The following is an 8,811-nucleotide window of genomic DNA, read 5'->3' on the forward strand; positions in this document are numbered from 1 at the left end:
GTGATTGTTTTGGAATACAGAATTTTTAAAGCCAGAAATTCAGGTGACTCCTCTGTGTTAGGTGACAGACATGATATTTTCTTTGAGAAAAAACAAAATAAATAAAATTGTCAATCCAGGTGACTCCTCTGTGTTAGGTGACAGAGATGATACTTTCTTTCAGAACCCCCCCCCCCGAAAAAAAAAATTGTCAGGGTCAAGCTGTCCTAATTATCTGATCAAATTCTACCTACACCACTTACATCTTATGTATCCGACATCCATCCTATATTTGTATTCTATCAATACAAATATACGATGGCAGAGTCAATAGCTCGCCGGACGCAATTCTTAGCGGTATTGCGCCTGCCTCTTAGTTCTGAGTTCAAATGCCGCTGAGCTCGACTTTGCTTTTAATATATTCGAGGTCGATGAAATAAGTACTAGCTACGCACTGGCGTCCATGTAATTGAAGGCCCCCTCCTCCAAAATTTCAGGCCTTGTGCCTATAGTAGCAGGGTCTTGTCAGTGGAATTGCAATATAAGGGGGCATATCATTTTTCTAAGTACAGACTAGTTGATCTGTGGTATTGAGCAGAATACCAAGACAAAACAATATACATGATAACACTTCCTATAAATTAAGATCAAAAGTTATGAGAGCCCCTGCCTTGTAGCGCATCAGGGTATATATTATTGTTAAAGTTATCATTATTGTTATTATTCTTAAGGCAGAATCCTTGCGCGCTGGACGAAATGCTTAGCGGTATTTCGCCCCTCGCTACTTTCTTAGTTCAAACTCCGCTGAAGTCGACTTTGCCTTTCATACTTCGGGGTCGATAAATTAAGTATTAGTGAAACATTGGGGTCGATATAATCGAATAGTCCCTACCCAACAAGTTTGAAGCTTTGTGCCTCCAGTAGGAAGGAGGCTTCTTCTTCTTCTTTTCTCCTCGTCCTCCCCCTCCTTGCTGTTATTATTATTATTATTATCATTATTACTATTATTATTATTATTAGTCAAGACGAAGAGTGCGATTCGATTGTATAGATGTTTTATTTTTTGAACAATATTTCGGCAGAACGTCTGTCTTTGTCAAGTTCAAAACAAAAGGTGATTGAAAATTCAAAATTTCAGAAACCAAACGTAAACTATGAACGAGAGTAACCAGCGTTCATACGTTGATGGAATGACATCATCAGTTTTTGTATTTCTATCAGTGAAAAAACTTAATCGTTTTCGTCTGCTTGTTAAAAAACTGACAAAAACTGATGATGTCATTCCATCAACGTATGAACGCTGGTTACTCTCGTTCATAGTTTACGTTTGGTTTCTGAAATTTTGAATTTTCAATCACTTTTTGGTTTGCACTTGACAAAGACAGACGTTCTGTCGAAATATTGTTCAAAGAGTAAAACATCTATACAATCGAATCGCACTCTTCGTCTTGACTATTTATCTTCGTGAAGAGTTACGTCAATCCTTTTTTAAAAATATTATTATTATTATTATTATTATTATTATTATTATTATTATTATTATTATTATTATTATTATTATTATTATTATTATTATTATTAAGACGGTGAGCTGATAGAATCGTTAGCATGCCGGACGAAATGCTTAGCGGTATTTCGCCTGTCGTTACGGTCTGAGTTCATATTCTGCCGAGGTCGACTTTACCTATCATACTGCTGGGCTCAATAAATTAAGTACCAGATGCATACTGAAGTCGATCTCATCGACATCCCCCAAAATATTAGAACTTGTGCCTACAGTAGAAAGGATTATTATTATATGTCGATCTAATCAACTACCCCTCCCCAAATTTTCAGGCCTTGTGCCTATTGTTGAAATAATAATAATAATAATAATGATACTCATGATAATGATAACAATAATAATGACAATAATAATAATAATAATAATAAAATTAATTATAATCTTTATTATTATTGTTGTTGTTGTTATTATTATTATTATTATTATTATTATTATTATTATTATTATTATTATTATTATTATTGAATGAGTGAGAGAGCAGTGCATGCCATCAAAGTGACACTGGGGTAAAATATACGAAGCCCAATATACCCATCATGACTACCCGTCTGATAAGGGTACACCAGGCACATGCATCTCAACCATTTGTGCACGACATGGTGATCTCATATCATGATAAACAGCGCATGACCTCGCAGGTGGGGCCCAGTTAGAATTTTCTTCAGGTCGAGTAGGCCATCCCGCTCAAAGGGTCCCTAAATAAGATTTGTTCAAGGATGTTGAGCAAAACACCCATGTTTCCAAAGGTGAATTATTCAAACCCCAAAGAATTCCTCTCAACACATGGCTATGATGCTCCCCCACTACTTCTGCTCATGATCAGAGAGGCACATATCGTCAGCCACCAAGGGACATGCTCAACTGGTTAAGGTCAAACAACTGACAAGCAAATCTGTGGTATTAAGCAGAATATTTGTTGTAGCCCATCTTTCATACCGAGACAAAACAACGTACATGATAACACTTCCAATCAATTAAGATCAGAAGCCATGAGAGCCACAGCCTGATACTGCATCCGGGCAGTATTATTATTATTATTATCATTGTTCAGTAGTTTTATTTTTATAACATGCTTTCACTTCACTACCGAGCGCAGCTCTGTGCGCCTTGGGTATGTGCTGTGGTTTGCTGTGGTGCTCTTATGTTTACTGTATTGAAAGTGTTTTGCGTAGAATGTGTGCAGTACCCAGTAGTGCAATTTTCTGTATGTTATATATATTTGTAAGTCCTGGTGTTTTTGTTATGTATTTGTCTGAATATTTTTTTATTATACCTAAGGCACCTACTATGATAGGAATTGTTTCTGTTTTTAGATTCCACATTCGAGTTATCTCTATTTCCAGGTCTTTGTATTTTGAAAGTTTTTCCATTTCTTTTAGAGAAACGTTGTCATCTGCTGGTATTGATACATCAATTAAAAAGCATTCTTTTTCTTCATGATCTTTGAAAACTATATCTGGTATATTTGCCTTAATTTCTCTATCGACCTTTTCTGGCGTGTGTTTATACCATCTTTTTTCTGTTGTTATTCCATAGTGTTGGCATAGCTTCCAGTGTATATAGGTCCCAGCTCTGTCGTGTCTGTGAATATATTCCTTCTTAGCCAGGACTGGGCAGCCAGAGATAATATGATTTATTGTTTCTTGTCCATCTCCACATATTCTACAGTTACTTGTTATATTTCTTTTCATTATGTGTTTTTGGTAATTTCTGGTGGGGAGGCTCTGGTCTTGTGCAGCAATTAAAAATCCTTCAGTCTCTGCTTTGAGTCCTGAGCTTCTCAGCCATTGTTTTATCATGGTCCGTTGCTGTTCTAGTTTTAGTTTGGATTTCATTTGTTTTATAGCTTTTGTTGTTTCTTCTTCTTCTTCTTCTTCTTCTTCTTCTTCTTCTTCTTCTTCTTCTTCTTCTTCGTATTTGTTAGGTAGATTGATTTCTTGGTTGTATTTGTCAGCTTCCTTAAATACTGAAAACAGTTTTTTGTTTTGGTCGAGTTTTGTGACTATTTGTATTGGTTTCCCTTGCTTCTGGAGTAGGTATTTTTGCAGTCCTATGGTGGTTATTTTATAATAGTTTTCTAGCTGTATAAGACCCCTGCCACCTTCTGTGCGTTGTATATATAGCCTTTCTATGTCAGATTTTGGGTGGTGCATCCTATATCCTGTCGTTATTTTTCTTGTTTTCCTGTCTATTTTACATAGTTCGTTTAGTGTCCAGTTAAGGATGTTGTAGCTGTAGCTTATAACTGGGACAGCTAAAGTGTTGATACCCATTATCTTATTTTTAGCATTGGGCTCTATTTTTAGTATTGATCTAACTCGTCTATAGTACTCTTTCTTTATTTTTTCTTTCATTTGTGTATGTTGTATCCTATCTAGTTCATTGACTCCTAAATACTTATATGGTTGGCTTTCGTCTAGTTCTCTTATTTCATTGGCTTTATCTAGTGTTATATTACTACTTTTAACTAATTTTCCTATTATTATTATTATTATTATTATTATTATTATTATTATTATTATTATTATTATTATTATTATTATTATGTTGTTGTTTTTTTCTTCTTCTTTCTTCAAATTTTCTTCCATTTCTCGCCGAGTGTTTTCCGTACACCTAGGGCAGAGAAACTCGTTGTATGCATTCCCAGTTTACACACGCAAATTCACAGGTAAAACATGTATTTAAGAAAACAAAAAAAAAATTTCATGAATGGATGTTGTTTTCACAGCGATAATGCTCTTCTCGGTACATGAGTCGTTCCAGTTAGCACGATTTTTTGCACAAATGGTAAGCCTGGTATCATTTTCAAATAGGTTTCAGTACCTTTTTTTATCATTCCTAGAGATCCCACAATCACTGGTATGGTAGTCGCTTTGAGGTGCCACATTTTTTCAGTTTCTATTAGCAAGTCTTTATATTTACTGATCTTTATTATTATTATTATTATTATTATTATTATTATTATTATTATTATTATTATTATTATTATTAGTCTACACACACAACAGATTACACGGTTGGAAAACAAAAAATCCTAACAGCACTGCGACAACTAACCTTCAATGGCAAGGGACCTCTTAAGTATCCTAGCTGTCTCTAATAGCACTGCTTTCTGGAGTTGCTCTAATCTGTGTTTTATGCTTATTTCCTCTATTCACCTGTGTAAAATTTTTCAGGGTTGTTCCTAATGCACCTATAACTACTGGGATACCCACACTTTCCATACTCTCTGAAATTCAATGGCTTGCAGCATCCTTCTGTTGTCTTTTAATGCTGGCAATATTTTTCTTACTTCTTTGCTCATTACTTCTGGCATCTCATTACCCCCCCTCTGAAATCACTGAAGTCGCTGATATCAGTTGTCCATTCCTTATTGCTAGATTGTTCTTTGGTTTGATCTGTATCTCTTATGCTCTTGTTTGCCTTTACTACTGCCTAGTCTTTCTTGTGGTCTCTTCTATCACCAATTCTGTCATCCATTTTCTTCTAATAACATTAGCTTCGTCTACTAATCTCTGCTCAGTCACTTTAAAAATGTCCCTCTCTATCCAAAGTGTTTACATCTATTCTATATAGCCACCTGTTTCCTGTATCTGCTTTCGCGTTAAGAACTCTTGCAGACTGACCGTACATTTTTCCTTCCATGCTTTTTTATTCTTTTTGGACATTTTGGTTTAGACTTTTCTTTACTTACACAATTTTCAGTTTTGATGAAGCCGGCCTTCTTCGTGTGTTTCAACAAATTTGTCTTTAGTTACACAATCATCATCATCGTCATCCTCCTCCTCCTCCTCCTCCTCCTCCTCCTCCTCCTCATCATTATTATTATTATTATTATTATTATTATTATTATTATTATTATTATTATTATTATTATTATTGTCTTTGCACAGTTTCTAACGCTAGGGATGTAGTACGGTGTTTAGCTGTCCACTACCAGTGAACTAAGATTATTATTATTATTATTATTATTATTATTATTATTATTATTATTATTAGTAGTAGTAGTAGTAGTAGTAGTAGTAGTAGTATTGTTGTTGTTGTTGTTGTTGTTGTTGCGGATACCCCCAATTTAGTAGTGGGCTGTTCTGTTCCAGTACTAATAAATAGTGGATAGAGACAGCAAGCAATATCAGTCGGAGTGGCACACCGTGCGGGCCAGCTACGGAGATGACAAAATACGCCGTCATAATACGGAACATAAAAGAGGCGACGAGGATTCGTACACACGCACTGAAAAACAAATCCTGTTGAAGAAACAAATTGTGTGATAAAACTGGAACGCTAATGCAGAACTGAACTACACACAGTGAAGAATGATATAAATCCGTGTGAAAGATTTTAGTCAGGTCGCTATGTGTTAGTAGCGCTACCAGTAAACAATGTAGACTGGTTCTACCTGCAGCATTCTGAAGTGAAAAATAATTCTCTGTGGAAGAAAAAAATAATGATGATAATAAGTGAAGGATTTTAGTCAGGTCGCTATGAGTTAGTAGCGCTACCGGTAAACTAAGTAGACTGGTACTACCTGCGGCATTCCGAAGAAAAATAATGTTATATGAAACCAAAAAGAAAAGTATATAAAAAATCTCAAAAGTAGGAAGTATTGTGGTGGACGTCCCCAAGTGAGAAGTGAGCTATTCCACTACTGATAAATAGTTGGCAAACACAGCAAGCAATGTCAGCCAGCGAGATACGCCGTACGACCAGTCACACAGACAACGAAATACGCTCTCATAATGCGAGACATATCAATTATTATTATTATTGTTGTTGTTGTTATTATTATTATTATTATTATTATTATTATTATTATTATAAAAAGATGGGCTACAGCAAATATTCTGCTCAATACCACAGATTTGCTTGTCAGTTGTTTGACCTTAACCAGTTGAGTATGTCCCTTGGTGGCTGACGATATGTGCATCTCTGATCAGGAGCAGAAGTAGTGGGGGAGCATCATAGCCATGTGTTGAGGAGAATTGCATGCATTGCTTTCTCACTCAATGATGATAATAATAATAATAATAATAATAATAATAATAATAATAATAATAAGCTATTGTTCTATCATTTATTTCCTGATTTCATTGTAATCTAATTTGATATATTCCGTTGTCGATAATTTTATTCGTTTATTCTTCTTTTCACTCTTTAAAATAAAAGTTAATTTAAGTATGAGTTTATAAATAATTAATTTCTTTAATTGATTTGGTTTACTTAATTCCGATTCTAATGTTAGTATTATGTATCATGCGATCATATCTTCTTCTTCTTCTTCTTCTTCTTCTTCTTCTTCTTCTTCCCCTTCCCCCCTCCTCCTCCTCCTCCTCCTCCTCCTCCTCCTCCTCCTCCTTCTTCTTTTTTCTTCTTCTTCTTCTTCTTCTTCTTCTTCTTCTTCTTCTTCTTCTTCTTCTTCTTCTTCTTCTTCTTATTATTATTATTATTATTATTATTATTATTATTATTATTATTATCATCATTAACAATATAAATATTTCATAAACTTACGAAAGGATGCAAAAACTTCTGTTTTGAAACATTGATTTTGGGGCGCTTTCTGAGTCTATAAATAATGAAATTCAAACAGTAGATTGAAAAACCCTTTAGTTAGAAGTTAGAAGAAGGCTGAGCATGAGACTCGAAACTACATTTCATGTATACTTGTCAGGTGATCAGCCCGTAGATAGAAGCAATTCTTCGAAGATACAAATTTTGCTGTTACTCTTTTCATTCGCAATTCTTCGCCCAAAATTCGTAGGCAAGAGCTCCAAGAGAGATCAGGTATATCAACAAGCTCGTCAATTGTTCGGTGATTGCGGTCCAGAACAAGGTTGGACTTGAAGCAACATTTGATAATTCCTAAAACGTGGAAACCACTCGTAAGATTGTGTTTTGCTAATGGCAGCAGCCGTGTAAGCTCTTTGAGGTATGCCAACTGTGTTGGCCGTCGTTTTTCCAAGCAGAAAAATATTTCATGCAAGCACGCTGTTCCTTCGTTTCAGCCATTGCAAAAACGATGAAATGGGGAGAGGCACTGCAAACCAAAGGCGCACGACGTGGCAGTACGACACCAGTCGATGACGTCGATCGACAACTGTTACTCGGGGATCGCATCGAGTCGATTCTAACGGCGGAACATTGAACTACAAAAACGAACATTTCCCGTTACTTTTCGGTACCCCTCGTACATGTAAATGTATACATATGCCTGTGTTTGTGTGTTTCTGGGTGCGTCTGTGTGTGTTAGTGTGCGTTTGTGTGTGTGTGTATGTGTGTGTGTGTGTGTGTGTGTGTGTGTGTGTGTGTGCATCAGAAACGAAGCACAGTTAAAAAGTATCTGAGGGTTATGTAGTAGCGCACGCAAATGGTTAAATGCCGTCATTGTACAGAGACAAATACGTTGATTGTAGAAAGGAGTTTGTAAGTGGGTGAAATTTGTAAAATCCAGCATTTAATTTCAAAGGTAAAATAGCAGCGGAAAAGAGCGGAGAAGTGGCACCTAACTACTACGGAGAAGTAACGCATTATGAAGACAACAGGAAACGTGGAGAGCGAAACAACGGGTGATAAGAAGGAAGAGAAAGAAAACAGTGCGCATGCATGTATATTTTTGTAGACGCTTCATAAGATTTTGTGTGTTAACGAGGGAAGTTACAGTCTAGAGTAGCTGGGGCGTGTGTCTTTGTGCGGTTGGAAGTGTCTGTAAGTTTTTTTTTTTGTATAAGCGACATGGAGTGTCAGTAGCAAAGATGAGCTATTGTCTTGAGCAATTTAGCAAGTTAAGGAGAGCTGTAAAGCACAGTGGAAATGGCGGGTATATGAGCAAGGTATAAATTCTAGCACAGGTATGGTTCATATGTGGGTTTAAAGTAGAGATAAATTGCAATTTTGTACGTCTGTGTGTTTACGCGGATGGGTGTACGTGGACTGAGAGTGTAATACATTATGTATGTGTGGACGTGTTGGTGTATTTAGAGCTGTTAAGTGGTAATAAGGTGGAGGAGAGGCTGTATGCGTGTGCATGAGTGTAAGCGATAGCTATGAAGCTGTGCTGGGCAACGGGGTTTGTGTATAAGAGTACTGAATGTAAGCGGTAGTTTGGTGATGAGATAAAGTGTGTCCGTGTGGTGTCTGTTATGATTTTGTTATGGTGGCCTTGAAGAATTCCGAAAGGTCTCAGACGAATGATCAGCAGGACGTAAAAAAATGTTGCCTTTTAATCAAATCCTGGTTGTAATGATTTCTAACTGTCATTAAAATCCCAG

The sequence above is a fragment of the Octopus bimaculoides genome, chromosome 6 (genome assembly GCF_046866305.1).
Source record: "Octopus bimaculoides isolate indiv1 chromosome 6, ASM4686630v1, whole genome shotgun sequence".
Classification (NCBI taxonomy): domain Eukaryota; kingdom Metazoa; phylum Mollusca; class Cephalopoda; order Octopoda; family Octopodidae; genus Octopus; species Octopus bimaculoides.